The 17,209-nt window shown below is 42.0% G+C and overlaps 1 protein-coding gene across 1 annotated transcript in view; it reads right to left on the bottom strand.

Moving 5' to 3' along the window:
* Nucleotides 1–17,209, bottom strand: part of CSMD2 (CUB and Sushi multiple domains 2) — a 602,688-nt gene that overhangs the window by 538,458 nt on the left and 47,021 nt on the right. The window lies entirely within an intron of this gene.

Raw genomic sequence — 17,209 nt, 5'->3', positions numbered from 1 at the left:
GTAATTTGCAGGTAATTGATGGACATTAGTCATAATCACACACCACACCACACACACATACACCTGCAAACACATGTTTTCACTGGTAATTCCCCTTTGCATTTCATCAAGAGCCTCTAAAACTGGGAAACTTGGAAAATCTAGGCTTTTTGTGCCTTTCTATATATACATCATAGACCCCTTTATTCTTTTTTTATTTTTTATTTTTCTTTATTATACTTTAAGTTCTAGGGTACATGTGCATGACGTTTATATCATGTATAACTCCCCAATGCAATCCCTCCCTCCTCCCCCCTCCCCATGATAGGCCCCAGTGTGTGATGTTCCCCTTCCCGAGTCCAAGTGATCTCATTGTTCAGTTCCCACCTATGAGTGAGAACATGCGGTGTTTGGTTTTCTCTTCTTGTGATAGTTTGCTAAGAATGATGGTTTCCAGCTGCATCCATGTCCCTACAAAGGACGCAAACTCATCCTTTTTTATGGCTGCATAGTATTCCATGGTGTATATGTGCCACATTTTCTTAATCCAGTCTGTCACAGATGGACATTTGGGTTGATTCCAAGTCTTTGCTATTGTGAATAGTGCCGCAATAAACATACGTGTGCATGTGTCTTTGTAGTAGAGTAATTTATAATCCTTTGGGTATATACCCAGTAGTGGGATGGCTGAGACCCCTTTATTCTTAAAGCATCTTGTGGGCTGGGATTCTGTGGAACACTCTGGGAAAGGATATGCCCACAGAAGGTAGATCATGGAGCTGAGGCTGTAGCTACATTAGCTATGAGACCACTGACACTCTCAGTCTTCAACACCCTGAAACCTAGAATGAGAGGAAGTCTAAAGAGATGATTCTTGTGCTGTCTTGAGATCTGGAGATCCTTGTAATAAACTCCCATTTCTGAGGGTGATCTTGCATTAGCTAGATAGCTGCTGAAAAAGCCCAACTTACATCCAAAGGATCTTGTCTAAAATGTCCCTGCCTTTCCAGAAAACATCTACTGGCTCTGCAAACCTCTGCTTTCAGCTGCACATGTGCATTTACTTTTGGAGGCTGAGATACCTGTCTTAAGTATGACTGGATGGGAGCAAAGCTAGGCCTCCAAATCTCCATATACAGTACACTTTCTAGGATGTGGACTCTCTTTAGAAGCAAGATCTGGAGTCATAGCAGACCCGCCTGCTGAGGTCTAAAAATAGGGAAGAAGCACTACGTTCAGAATGCAAATCCTCTAAGCACACTCGCTCCGTCAAAACCCAGGGGTGTTTCCCATTGGACTGCAGCTTCTCCTTCTGCAGCAGGGAGCCCTCTTGATGTGCTCTACCTCAAAAGTTCCCAAATAATGTTGCACAGAATACTATCCAGTGTGATGTTAGTAGGTTTGCCTGAAAAAAATAAGTAATTTTGGGAAATGTACCATGCTTCCCAAAAAGTGCACCATGGTGCCCCAGGGCATTGCAGTGAGTTTACAAGGGTAACCATGGAATATTTTAAACTTTCAAAGGAAATAGTGGCACTTAATATCTGCTGGACACACAAACTATTAGCTCAAGGTGGTTCACAGCTTCAATGTAAAGCTACCTTGCATTAGATGACATCATATCTTTGCAAAGCTTTGGTAGTTGGTGTGATGGGAAGTAGGGACCATGTGTGAATCAGTGTGGAACAGGATATGAAGGTGGTAGTGTCCAATCTGAGCCCAAGGTTTGAGAATCTTTGCAATGACCAACAAGGAAACACATACCATTAGCAATCAATTGTTATTTAACAATTATTTAAGGATGAAATAAAAATATTTTTCTTTCAATTTATATTATCTTTCCAAACAGATACAGAGGTGTTGGGATATAAATACTTATTCAGTTATTTGGACCTCAAATGCTTAATAAGTAGAGCTAATGGGTATTTCTTTTACCCATGGAGCACCGTGGAAACGTTACTGAGACACTAATGGCACCTAAGAAACTTTGGGAACCTTTGCATTACTGTATGAAAAGCTTTGGAAAGTCCTGAGTAATAGACAAAGACAGTTGGATCCAGCAGGCCCCACACTTCTTGGTTCAGTACATGCATGAATAGCTTTATTTATGACATCAGTTGAGAAAATAAAATAGATGTTATTCATGATTTTTCTCTATGATCTGATAGGTTCACAAAAGAGATTAAAGGCTGGCATATTCCCACTGGTAACAATTACACATTTTTCTCATCAATCATTCATTCAACAAATATTAATTGTATGCCCTATTAAAAGCTATGTACTATGCTTTGTTCTCGGGATAAAAATTCATAAGACATGGACTTGCTCTCGAGGGATTTACCCTCAAATGGAGGCATTTACATTAATTTATCTAGAAATCCAGCCAGTTCTCATCACCTTCATTACTATCACCCTGGAACAAGACACCACCATCTCTTGCCTCAATTACTGCAATAACCTCCTAATCAGTCTTCCTACTTTCCCCCTAGTCCACCTAGAGATCCTCCTTAACACAGCAGCCTGTGTGATCATCTTAAGTAGGATCATGTCACTTCTCTGCTAGAAACTCATCCAAAGGCATCCCACTCAATTTGGCATAAAAGCCAAATACAGCAATTACGGGGTACCCAAGATGGCCAAATAGGAACAGCTCCAGACTCCAGCTCCCAGCGTGAGCGACACAGGAGACGGGTGATTTCTGCATTTTCAACTGAGGTACCGGGTTCATCTCACTGGGGTGTGTTGGATAGTCAGTGCTGGTCAGTGGGTGCAGCCCAACCAGCAAGAGCTGAAGCAGGGCGAGGCATTGCCTCACCTGGGAAGCGCAACGAGAAGGGAATTCCTTTTCCTAGCCAAGGAAAACTGAGACATGCAACACCTGGAAAATCAGGTAACTCCCACCCTAATACTGCACTTTACGAAGGGTCTCAGCAAATGGCACACCAGGAGATTATATCCCACGTCTGGCCCACAGGGTCCCACGCCCACAGAGCCTCCCTCATTGCTAGCACAGTAGTCTGCGATCTAACTGCAAGGTGGCAGCAAGGCTGGGGGAGGGGTGCCCGCCATTGTTGAGGCTAGAGTAGGTAAACAAAGCCACCTGGAAGCTTGAACTGGGTGGAGCCCACCACAGCTGAAGGAGGCCTGCCTGCCTCTGTAGACTCTACCTCTGGGGACAGGGCACAGCTAAACAAAAAGCAGCAGAAACCTCTGCAGATGTAAATGTCCCTGTCTGACAGCTTTGAAGAGAGCAGTGGTTCTCCCAGCACGGAGGCTGAGATCTGAGAACGGAGGCTGAGATCTGAGAACGGAGGCTGAGATCTGAGAACGGAGGTTGAGATCTGAGAACGGAGGTTGAGATCTGAGAACGGACAGACTGCCTGCTCAAGTGGGTCCCTGAGCCATGAGTAACCTAACTGGGAGACATCCCCCACTAGGTGCAGACTGACACCTCACACCTCACACGGCTGGGTACACCTCCGAGACAAAGCTTCCAGAGAAAGAATCAGACAGCAAAACTTGCTGTTCAGCAATATTTTATCTTCTGCAGCCTCCGCTGCTGATACCCAGGCAAACAGGGTCTGGAGTGGACCTCCAGCAAACTCCAACAGACCTGCAGTTGAGGGTCCTGACTGTTAGAAGGAAAACTAACAAACAGAAAGGACACCCACACCAAAACCCCATCAGTACATCACCATCATCAAAGACCAAAGGCATATAAAACCACAAAGATGGGGAAAAAGCAGTGCAGAAAAGCTGGAAATTCAAAAAGTCAGAGGGCCTCTCCCCCTCCAAAGGAACGCAGCTCATCGCCAGCAACAGAACAAAGCTGGATGGAGAATGACTTTGATGACTTGAGAGAAGAAGGCTTCAGTATATCAAACCTCTCAGAGCTAAAGGAGGAACTATGTACCCAGCACAAAAGAAACTAAAACCTTGAAAAAAGAAAGGAAGAATGGATAACTAGAACAAATGGAGAGAAGTCCATAAACGAACTGACAGAGATGAAAACCATGACACGAGAACTACGTGACAAATGCACAAGCTTCAGTAACTGACTCGATCAACTGGAAGAAAGATTATCAGTGATTGAAGATCAAATGAATGAAATGAAGCGAGAAGAGAAGTGCAGAGAAAAAGGAGTAAAAACAAATGAACAAAGCCTCCAAGAAATATGGGATTATGTGAAAAGACCAAATCTACGTCTGATTGCTGTGCCTGAAAGTGACAGGAAGAATGGAACCAAGTTGGAAAACACTCTGCAGGATATTATCCAGGAGAACTTCCCCAACCTAGCAAGGCAGGCCAACATTCAAATTCAGGAAATACAGAGAATGCCAAAAAGATACTCCTTGAAAAGAGCAACTCCAAGATACATAATTGTCAGACTCACCAAAGTTGAAATGAAGGAAAAAATGTTAAGGGCAGCCAGAGAGAAAGGTCGGGTTACCCACAAAGGGAAGCCCATCAGACTAACAGCAGATCTCTCGGCAGAAACTCTCCAAGCTAGCAGAGAGTGGAGGCCAATCTTCAACATTCTTAAAGAAAAGAATTTTCAACCCAGAATTTCATATCCAGCGAGACTAAGTTTCATAACTGAAGGAGAAATAAAATCCTTTACAGACAAGCAAATGCTTAGAGATTTTGTCACCACCAGGCCTGCCTTACAAGAGATCCTGAAGGAAGCACTAACCATGGAAAAGAACAACCAGTACCAGCCACTGCAAAAACATGCCAAAATGTAAAGACCATCGATGCTAGGAAGAAACTGCATCAACTAATGAGCAAAATAACCAGCTAATATCATAATGACAGGATCAAGTTCACACATAACAATATTAACCTTAAATGTAAATGGACTAAATGGTCCAATTAAAAGACACAGACTGGCAAATTGGATAAAGAGTCAAGACCCATCACTGTGCTGTATACAGGAGACCCATCTCACATGCAGAGACACACATAGGCTCAAAATAAAGGGATGGAGGAAGATCTACCAAGCAAACAGAAAACAAAAAAAAGGTAGGGGTTGCAATCCTAGTCTCTGATAAAACAGACTTTAAACCAACAAAGATCAAAAGAGACAAAGAAGGCCATTACATAATGGTACAGAATTCAATTCACCAAGAAGAGGTAACTATCCTAAATATATATGCACCCAATACAGGAGCACCCAGATTCATAAAGCAAGTCCTTAGAGACTTACAAAGAGACTTAGACTCCCATGCAATAATAATGGGAGACTTTAACACCCCACTGTGAACATTAGACAGATCAACGAGACAGAAAGTTAACAAGGATATCCAGGAATCAAACTCAGCTCTGCACCAAGCCGACCTAATAGACATCTACAGAACTCTACACCCGAAATCAACAGAGTATACATTGTTCTCTGCACCACATCACACTTATTCCAAAATTGACCACATAGTTGGAAGTAAAACACTCCGCAGTGAATGTACAAGAACAGAAATGATAACTGTCTCTCAGACCACAGGGCAATCAAACTAGAACTGGGGACTAAGAAACTCAACCAAAACCGCTCAACTATATGGAAACTGAACAACCTGCTACTGAATGACTACTGGGTACATAACGAAATGAAGGCAGAAATAAAGATGTTCTTTGAAACCAATGAGAACAAAGATACAACATACCAGAATCTCTGGGACACATTTAAAGCAGTGTGTAGAGGGAAATTTATAGCACTAAATGCCCACAAGAGAAAGCAGGAAAGATCTAAAATTGACACCCTAACATCACAATTAAAAGAATTAGAGAAGAGAAAACACATTCAAAAGCTAGCAGAAGGCAAGAAATAACTAAGATCAGAGCAGAACTGAAGGAGATAGAGACACAAAAAACCCTCCAAAAAATCAGTGAATCCAGGAGCTGGTTTTTTGAAGAGTTCAACAAAATTGATAGACTGGTAGCAAGACTAATACAGAAGAAAAGAGAGAAGAATCAAATAGATGCAATAAAAAATGATAAAGGGGATATTACCACCGACCCCACAGAAACACAAACTACCATCAGAGAATACTATAAACACCTCTATGCAAATAAACTATCTAGAAGAAATGGATAAATTCCTGGACACATACACTCTCCCAAGACTAAACCAAGAAGAAGTTGAATCCCTGAATAGACCAATAACAGGCTCTGAAATTAATAGCCTACCAACCAAAAAAAGTCCAGGACCAGATGGATTCACAGCCAAATTCTACCAGAGGTACAAGGAGGAGCTGGTACCATTCCTTCTGAAACTATTCCAATCAATAGAAAAAGAGGGAATCCTCCCTAACTCATTTTATGAGGCCAACATCATCCTGATACCAAAGCCTGGCAGAGACACAACAAAAAAAGAGAATTTTAGACCAATATCCCTGATGAACATCAATGCAAAAATCCTCAATAAAATACTGGCAAACCGAATCCAGCAGCACATCAAAAAGCTGATCCACCATGATCAAGTGGGCTTCATCCCTGGGATGCAAGGCTGGTTCAACATATGCAAATCAATAAACGTAATTCAGCATATAAACAGAACCAAAGACAAAAGCCACATGATTATCTCAATAGATGCAGAAAAGGCCTTTGACAAAATTCAACAGCCCTTCATGCTAAAAACCCTCAATAAATTCGGTACTGATGGAACGTATCTCAAAATAATAAGAGCTATTTATGACAAACCCACAGCCAATATCATACAGAATGGGCAAAAACTGGAAGTATTCCCTTTGAAAACTGGCACAAGACAGGGATGCCCTCTCTCACCACTCCTATTCAACATAGTGTTGGAAGTTCTGGCCAGGGCAATCAGGCAAGAGAAAGAAATAAAGGGTATTCAGTTAGGAAAAGAAGAAGTCAAATTGTCTCTGTTTGCAGATGACAGGATTGTATATTTAGAAAACCCCATCATCTCAGCCCAAAATCTCCTTAAGCTGATAAGCAACTTCAGCAAAGTCTCAGGATACAAAATCAATGTGCGAAAATCACAAGCATTCTTATACACCAATAACAGACTAACAGAGAGCCAAATCATGAGTGAAGTCCCATTCACAATGGCTTCAAAGAGATAAAATACCTAGGAATCCAACTTACAAGGGATGTGAAGGACCTCTTCAAGGAGAACTACAAACCACTGCTCAGTGAAATAAAAGAGAACACAAACAAATGGAAGAACATACCATGCTCATGGATAGGAAGAATCAATATCGTGAAAATGGCCATACTGCCCAAGGTTATTTATAGATTCAATGCCATCCCCATTAAGCTACCAATGACTTTCTTCACAGAATTAGAAAAAACTGCTTTAAAGTTCATATGGAAACAAAAAAGAGCCCACATTGCCAAGACAATCCTAAGCCAAAAGAACAAAGCTGGAGGTATCATGCTACCGGACTTCAAACTATACTACAAGGCTACAGTAACCAAAACAGCATGGTACTGGTACCAAAACAGAGACAGAGACCAATGGAACAGAACAGAGCCCTCAGAAATACTACCACACATCTACAGCCATCTGATCTTTGACAAACCTGACAAAAAAAAATGGGGAAAGGATTTCCTAGTTAATAAATGGTGCTGGGAAAATTGGCTAGCCATAAGTAGAAAGCTGAAACTGGATCCTTTCCTTACTCCTTATATGAAAATTAATTCAAGATGGATTAGAGACTTAAATGTTAGACCTAAAACTATAAAAACCCTAGAAGAAAACCTAGGTAATACCATTCAGGACAGAGGCATGGGCAAGGACTTCATGTCTAAAACACCAAAAGCAATGGCAACAAAAGCCAAAATTGACAAATGGGATCTAATTAAACTAAAGAGTTTCTGCACAGCAAAAGAAACTACCATCAGAGTGAACAGGCAAACTACAGAATGGGAGAAAATTTTTGCAATGTACTCATGTGACAAAGGGCTAATATCCAGAATTTACAAAGAACTCAAACAAATTTACAAGAAAAAATAACCCCTTCAAAAAGTGGGCAAAGGATATGAACAGACACTTCTCAAAAGAAGACATTTATAAAGCCAACAGACACATGAAAAAATGCTCATCATCACTCGCCATCAGAGAAATGCAAATCAAAACCACAATGGGATACCATCTCACACCAGTTAGAACGGCAATCATTAAAAAGTCAGGAAACAACAGGTGCTGGAGAGGATGTGGAGAAATAGGAACACTTTTATACTGTTGGTGGGACTGTAAACTAGTTCAACCATTATGGAAAACAGGGTGGCAATTCCTCAAGGATCTAGAACTAGAAATACCATTTGACCCAGCCATCCCACTACTGGGTATATACCCAAAGGATTATAAATCATGCTGCTATAAAGACACATGCACACGTATGTTTATTGCGGCACTATTCACAATAGCAAAGACTTGAAATCAACCCAAATGTCCATGGATTAAGAAAATGTGGCACATATACACCATGGAATACTATGTAGCCATAAAAAACGATGAGTTCATGTTCTTCGTAGGGACATGGATGCAGCTGGAAACCATCATTCTCAGCAAACAATCACAAGAACAGAAAACCAAACACCGCATGTTGTCACTCATAGGTGGGAACTGAACAATGAGATCGCTTGGACATAGGAAGGGGAACATCACACATTGGGGCCTACTGTGGGGAGGGGGCAGGGATAGCATTAGGAGATACACCTAATGTAAATGATGAGTTAATGGGTGCAGCACACCAACATGGCACAGTTATACATATGTAACAAACCTGCATGTTGTGCACATGTACTCTAGAACTTAAAAGTATAATAAATAAAAATTAAAAATAAATAAATACAGCAATAAAAAAAAAAGGCAAAGTCTTCATAATGGTCTAAAGTCCCTGGGGAATCCTCTGCTGCCACTACCTGTTCCCACTCCATCACCACCCTCCTTAACACCAACTACTTCCCCCTGCTCACTCACTATAACCATAACGGCCACTTGCTGTTCCTAAAACACACCTAGCAAGTTCTGCCTCAAGGCCTTTACACCTGCTCTTCTCTCAGTTTCCTCCAGCTACCTCATCTCTTCCTCCAGATGTGTATGGCTTGTTCCTTCATCTTCTGCAGGTCTTTGTTCACATACCCTTTACACCAAGGCTTTGATGACTACTCTATTTAAAATTGCAACCCTCCTCCTCTCCTGTCCCATTTCCTGATTCCTGATTCCCCTTGTCCTGCATTTCTCCTAACACTTACCATAATCTGACTTCCTATATATTTGATCACTCCTTATTTATTAAGTCTACCTTTTCCCACCAGTGTGTGAATTCCACGAGGGCAGGGATTTCTATCCATTTAGTTCACTTATCTAACCCTAGCATTGAGAACAGTGCCAGATACACCACAGGAGATAATTAATTTTATTATTATTGAACACACAGTTATAATGCAAAATAGTAAGTGCAGTGATAAGGATGCATCCAGGGAATCTGATGCACCAGTCTGAGCTGATCTAAAAAGATAAATTGTTAGCCAGTCATCCAAAGGGCATGGCGGTCTGTGGTAGGATACTGAGGTCATCTTAAACAAAGAGGATGGTACAAGCAGAGGAAAGACAAAACACAACTTTACATGTAATTTATAAAATTGTTCCCCAACCAATGACAGGAGAACAAACGGATACAAACAGATGTTCCTCCTCCACTTGTTTGCCATGACTGCTTAATTACCAGGCTCCCCAAGAGAGGGGATTTTTCTGGAGGCTGCCCAACCTTCTAGCAGATGCAGACTTCATTTACTTCCACAGAAGCCTGAAAACCCCTGAGCCAGCTTGGTCTTCCATGACAGAGACTGAAGCATCCAACACCATGTGTCAGGAGGTTGGCAAGGATGGAAATGGGGAAGCAAGCTTTGAGGAAGAGGTCGTCATGTTCCAGAAGCCTGCCTCCTACTTCATGGCCAACACCTTCTGGCGGTGGCTGTGCAGCAGCTGATAATAATGATGATGTTTGGTATTAGCCCATACACAGGTGCTACCTTCCATAGCCACCTCCCCTAAATCAGGCTTAGTGACATCACCCATTCAGGAATGGAAACTGCTCTCTGTCAAGGCAGTCCTTAAAGTTCGGATCACCCCAGGAGGTTTGATGGAACAGCTGAGATTTACCCAGGCCCTCAGATGGTGCCAGGCTAGGACTGGCATCATCTGGAAGATCTCTGCATTTTTTGTTCCTCGTGTACCAGAGAGACACAAACAACAACAATTGTAAAAATATCAGTGAATGGCCAGCAGATTCTCCATCCTGAGGGCTTTGTACCCACCTACCCCCTCAGACAGCTGCTGGGGCCAACCTGGGGAGGGAGCAGGTGGAGCCTCTGAGAATTCTAAGAAGGCTCAAGATGCTGAACATGCCTGCAAGAGGATGGAGAAGATGGGCAGAGAGAATGGGAGTCCTCTCCTTACCTGCTCTGTACCACAATGCCCTTCCTGTTGGCCGCCAGAGCTGGTTTTGAGCACTGCACCTGGTTTGAAAGATTAGGTCTCTATTTAAAGACAGCACGTCACAGAGTGCTACAGGCAGCACCTGTGCACAGGTTAATACCAAACATCATCATTATTATCAGCTGCTGCACAGCCACCACCAGAAGGTGTTGGCCATGAAATGGGAGAATATCAGGCCCTGTCTTTGTGAACTAGATAGAAATGCTTGTTGGCCCACTTGGAGGGCAGGGTCAGGCACCAGGACACCATGTCCATTGTTTCCAATACTCCAGGGAACCAGGATAAACAGGAGCTTCCAGAACCATGGTCTCCAGAATCATGGTTCCTTCTCCAGAAGGAACTATGGAGAGAAACTTCTCAGCAAGAGGGGCTCCGGGGGTTTTGCTCAGGCTGGGATTGCAGGGTCTGCTGAGCCTACAGCTGTGCAGTGTGAAACGTGATTACCCAAGCCCAGGTCACACGTTGTGAACAGTGGAGGGTCAACCTGAATTATATCCAAACCATTGATATTTGCAGTTAATAGTAAAGAGGCTTTGCCTGTGGGCCTCATCTGTAACTAAGAGAGGGAGGAGCCACAGGGGCAGTAAGAGAGTTTCATCACTGGAGAGTTTTTGCAGGTGGTTCAGGGACTTTCTCAGGCCCTGCTTCCCAGTGTCTGTTGTGAACCTGTAACTCTGCTTCGGCTTCTAGGATTTTTCAGGGTCACTATGTCGCACATCTTTCAGGAGCATCGTTCATATTACGGTAGATGACCCTGGATTCTGAACTGTTGCCTTATCCCTGAATTCTGTTTTTCTGCCTGGACCCTTAGGATAATTGTCAGCTGGAATTTGGAACTGGGTTTTGCCCCCCCAACCCCAGATGCCATCTTTTGAATCACTTTTAGTGACACATTCTGTAAAACAGGGACTTGCTCACCCGAAAGATCCAATCCAAGTGTATAGAGAGTGAGGTGCCACAAAAGAAGACATGAAACCCTGAAGACAGTGGTGAGATTTAAGGGACTGACATGTGAAAACAATTGAGGTATCACTTCCCAATAAGGTTCCATTGATTGCACCTTGTCATACTCTGCCAGTTGCTCTGCTTTATTTTTCTCATAACATTTACCACTACCTGAATGGCTTATGTAATGGACTGAGTGCTTGTGTCCTCCCAAAGTTTATATGTTGAAGCCCTGAACCTCAATGTATTGGTATTTGGAGGTGGGATCTTTGGGAGGTAATTAGGATTAGATGAGGTCATGAGGATGGGACTTCCATCATGAGATTAGTGCCCTTATGAGAAGAGACACCTTTCTCTGCCTCTCTTGCCAACTCTCTCTGCAATGTGAAGATGCAGTGAGAATGCAGCCATCTGCAAGCCAGAATGAAAACTCTCACAAGAATCATGCCATTTTGGCACCCTGATCTTGCATTTTAGCCTCCAGGACAGTTAAAAAATAAATTTCTATTGTTTAAGCCACCCAGTCTATGAGTATTTTGTGATGGCAACCCAAAGAGACCAAAACAGATTTTGGTACCAGAAGTGGGGTTCCCAATATGGTACCCTTCCCTGGGGTGATAAGCCAACTACCCTGGTAGTTTGATAACACTGGGCTGCTTCCATTGCAGAAGCGGAAGTGTTTTGTTCTTACTGTAATAGACAGTTATTTTGGATATGAATTTGCCTTCCCTGTATGCAATGCTTCTGCCAAAACTACCATCCTTGAACTTACATAATGCCTTATCCACTGTCATGGTATTCCACACTGTGCTGCTTCTGACCAATAAACTCGCTTTATAGCCAAAGAAATGTGGCAGTGGGCTCATGCTCATGGGATTCACTGGTCCTACCATGTAAGCCCTCCATCCTGAAGCAGCTGGCTTGGTAAAACAGTGAAATGACCTTTTGAAGACTCAATTACAATGCCAGCTAGGTGGCAATACCTTGCAGGGCTGGGGCAAGGTTCTCCAGAAGGTTGTATATGCTCTGAATCATCATCTATATATAGTGCTCTTTCTCCCACAGCCAGGATTCACAAGTCTAGAAATCAAGGGATGGAAATAGCAGTAGCTCCACTCACTATCACCTCTAGTGACAGACTAACAAAATGTTTGCTTCCTGTTCTATGACCTTATGCTATGCTAGCCCAGAGGTCTTAGTTGCAAAGGGAGGAATATGCCTCCACCAGGTGTCACAACAATGATCCTACTGAGCTGAAAGTTAATGCTATGCTAGCCCAGAGGTCTTAGTTCCAGGTGTTACAACAATGATCCTACTGTGCTGAAAGTTAAGACTGCTACCTGGCCACTTTGTACTCCTCATACCTCTCATACCTCTGAATCAACAGGCAAAGAAAAGAGTAACTATGTTAGCCAGGGTGATTGATTGTGACTACCAAATGGAAACAGGACTGCTACTCCACAATGGAGGTAAGGAAGAGTATGTCTGGAATAAAGAAGATCCCTTAGGGCATCTCTTAGTATTATCATGGCCTATGATTAAGGTCAATGAAAAAATCAGAACAACTCAATCAGGGCAGGACTATTAATGGCTCAGGCACTTTAAGTTTAGGTCACCCCACGTGGGAAAGAACCATGATCAGCTGTGATGCTTGCTGAAGACAAAAGGAATACAGAATGGGTAGTGAAAGAGTTAGTTATAAATACCAGCTGTGACCACATGGCCAGTTACAGAAATAAAGACTGTCATTGTTATGGGTATCCCTCTTGATTTTGTTATGAGTGTTTGCGTGTGTATGTAAGGATATATCTATTCATATATGTGTATATAAATATACATAAATATAAATATATACACACATACATACATATTAAGTAACACATATTTGTTTTCTTATTCCCTTTTCATATAACATAAGATATAATAACTTTATGTTATGGTATTTAAGTATTGTTATTTTTACACCATAGTATTTAAGTTGCAGGATATCGAGAAGAGTAAACATCATTTCAAGATTTTGTCTCCTCCTCTGGGTGAGGGGTTAATGCCTTTTCAATAGTATGCAGGATAGTCATATAATGTTAGGCAAAATTGTAAGTTTGTTATTGTCTTTATTTAGCAATTAAGTGTGTTTTAAGAGGTATATAGTGCTGAGTTGACAAGGGGTGGATTTGTGATGGTTAATATCAGATGCCAACTTTACAGGGCATAGGATGCCCAGATATTTGGTTAAACATTATTCTGGGTGTGTCTGTGAAGGAGGTTCTGGTTGAGATTAACATTTGAATCAGTAGACTGCCCTCACTAACGGGGGTGGGGATCATCCAATCCATTAAGGGCCTAAATAGAACAAAAATCTGAGTAAGGGGGAAGGTACTCTCTCTGACTGTCTTCAGCCAGGGATATTGGTCTTCTCTCCTGTCTTCTGATGGGAACTCAGACTGAAACTTACATTATCAGCTTTCCTGGGTCTCCAGCTTGCCAACTGCAGATCTGAGTCTTCATAACCATGTGGGCCAATTCCTTATAATAAAGCATATGTAAACACACACAAACACACACACACACCCCACATACACACAGTAGCATTCCACATCTGCAGAGTCAACCAACCACGCATTGAAAATATTAAATAATAATAAATAATATTAATAAAAATAATAAAAACTTTAAAACAATGCAGTACAATTACTACATGGTATTTACATTGTATTAGGTATTGTCAGTAATCTAGAGATGATTTAAAGGATATGGGAGGATATGGGAGGTTATATGCAAATACTACACCATTTTATATAGGAGACTTGAGCATCTGCAGATTTTTATATCCATGGGGGGTCCAGAAGTCAATCCCCTGTGAGACAACTGTGTCTGTGTGTGTGTATGCGTATGTGTGTGTGTAAGAGAGAGAGAGTATCCTATAGGATCTATTGAGTATCCTGTAGGTTCTATTTCTCTGGAGAACCCAGATTAACACAGCTCATTTATATGTGTGTACTTGTTAATTGCCTATCTTCCCCTATCTGAATGCAAACTCCATTTAGAACAAGAAGGACTGTGTCCATCATGCTTACTCTAGTATGCTCAGTCCCTGGCTCGGTGCCTGGTGCACAGTGGATGCTCAGTAAATATACACAAGATTGAATGAATGAATGAATGAATGAATGAGGAATTGGTGGTATAAGTGTTTCGAGAAGAATTAGGTCATTGGCAGCAAACACTTTTGAGGGGCTCGATAAAAGACGACCAAGAGGGTCTGTGGATTTGGCAATGAGGACAGTGGTGGTGACCTGCTCGAGAGCAGTGTCAGTGGCAACGCTGAAACTGGGGGACAAAGGGCAAGCTGGTGATGGGAAGGAAGCACGTGAGACAAGGAGTTTGGAGAGCTCTCTCAAGAAGTGGCTTTGGAAGGAAGAGGTCAACAGCAAACTACTTTTAAACAAAAGCCTCTTTTAACCCCTAATCAGAACATGCTCATTTCTACCCCTCTCTCCTGTCCATCCCTTCTCCCATGCCTTCTCTTGGGGCACCCACCATCAATCATCTCTCATTACTTTATTTTTTAATAGAATAAGCAGGTTCATGGACATTTGTTTTAGTCTCATATTCATTCTCTTGATAGGATAATAATTGATACTGTAAATGACCTCATTAATCAGCAGGGACAATTAGAATGATGTAAGTGGAGGACAATTTGCCATGTAGCCTGTCTGGGAAAGACTGAAAGGTCACCAGATCTCGAAGTCAAAATGGGATGCTTCCATGGGTGACTGGCTCTTCTTTAGTCCACCTTCTTGAGTCCCTCCTAGCAAAGTGGACACAAGAAAGCTCCAAGAAAGGTTAACATGTAATGGCACGTGTAGGTTCAATACAGGTCCATTATGATTGCAGTGCTCTACTACCCTAGAATCCCTCTTTCTCCCTTTGTTTCTTCAGCAAAACAAGTCTGCATTGCTTCAGAATCTGAAAAGGCATATGAACATGCAACTTTAGTAGATACATTTCTTCAAATGTGGTAAGAAACCATGCTATTTCCAGGCATCCTCTGGCAAATCTTTTGATCAAGTTGAGTTTCTCTGCAAAGTGCATTATTATCATCTTTATTTCCTTTTGAAAAGAGTTACTGGGTGGGAAAGCAGGAAAATACAACAGATATGGAATATACTAGCTTCAACAAGGCACTTATAAATGCATAAGAAAGGGAAAGATGAGCTAGAATTTATCACAATAAGACCCACGGATTACTGGCTCAACAACTCTACAGAGTCGTCAACTGGGAATAGGGCTCTAGTGGCCTGCGACAGAGCTAAATCCTTAGCCCTGCCCAACCCACTTGAATTTTTAAATAGACTCCTAATTTTGAAATAATTTCAGATTTATAGAAAAGCTGCAAAGATGGCACAGAAAGTTCCTATATACTCTTTATCCAATTTTTCCTAAATGTCAACAGCTTAAATAACCATGGCACATTTGTCAAGACTAAGAGATTAACATAGGTATTTTACTATTAACTAAGCTGTAGACTTTATCTGGATTTTGCCTGGTTTTCCACAAATGTCCTTCTTCTCTTCCGAGATCCAATCCGGGATACTACATTTGCCTGTAATTTTTAATATCTTTTCTGGGAACAGAGGTGTCATACTGATCAACTTTTGACTAGTATGAAGCCAGCAGGAACGTCCTAGATAACTAAGACCAGAATCCTAAAAGTTTCCTCAGGCTTAATCTAGAGAACTTGCACTAAAGACAGACATGAGTGAACTTTTGTCCTTGGGTCTGAGATCCAACCTATAAAAGTGGTTTCTAACCAGGCCACTGTCTAACATTCTGGAGTTTGTGATTTTCTCTGATCGTGTGAGCTTGTGCAAAGAAAGCTTGAGACTTTAGGGCACTTTCCCAGAACTATGTCTCTGTAAGGAGAGGTGATGATTCCAGTCTATCCTTTGGGTTTGTTTACCTCCTAAATGCTTCTATTTTTTCTATATCATTTTCAAAAATAAGAATCTTTCAGAGACACAAAGATGAAGAATAATATAATAAGCACCTGTATATACAACACCCACAAAGGAAATAAAACATTGTAAACACAGTTGGAGCTCTGGGTAGCTCTGCCTCCCCCTGGCATGGTGACAAGACCCTTTGTAATCTGGCCTCTGCTGCTTCTCCCAGCAGTCATCCACTCTCTCCCCAAACAACAATAACAATAAACAAGCAAATAGCCAGCCTACTCCCAACTTTTCAGCAGTAGAAAAACAAACTGTTTTTCCTCTGCTGTCACTCCAATCAACACAGAATACCTCTGTAACCAAAAGGAGGTGGGATGGGGTTCCCCACACAGCAAACAAGCAATCATTTCTGCAGTGGATGCAGGCTGGATGTCCTATGACACAATTCAACTCTGACATCTACCTGGAGTTAGCATCAGGTCCTGTAGGTTGAGGGCTCAGTCTTACAAGACTGCCTCCCACTGCAGATGCCAATCACAAGACCCGGGTTGTTTTACCTTTACTTCTGACCAACTGACTGTAAAGCAAGATTCCCAGAACCCCCTCCCCAGATTTGATTAACTTGCTAATGTGGTTCATAGGACTCAGGGAAACACTTACTTACATTTACTGGTTTATTATAAAGAATATTACAAGAAGATACCAATGACCACCAGATGAAGAGATGGACAGGGCAAGGTATGCAGGAAGGGGCATGGAGCTTCCACATCTTCTTTGAGCATGTCACTCTCCAAGAACCTCCACATGTTCCACTATCTGGAAGCTCCTTGAACCCAGTCTTTCTGAGTTTTTATAGAATCTTCACTACATAGGC

This window comes from Trachypithecus francoisi, unplaced genomic scaffold (assembly GCF_009764315.1).
Source record: "Trachypithecus francoisi isolate TF-2019V2 unplaced genomic scaffold, Tfra_2.0 Lachesis_group12, whole genome shotgun sequence".
NCBI lineage: Eukaryota > Metazoa > Chordata > Mammalia > Primates > Cercopithecidae > Trachypithecus > Trachypithecus francoisi.
Note: the sequence above shows the minus strand (reverse complement) of the source record. Positions and strands in the feature narration are given on the sequence as shown.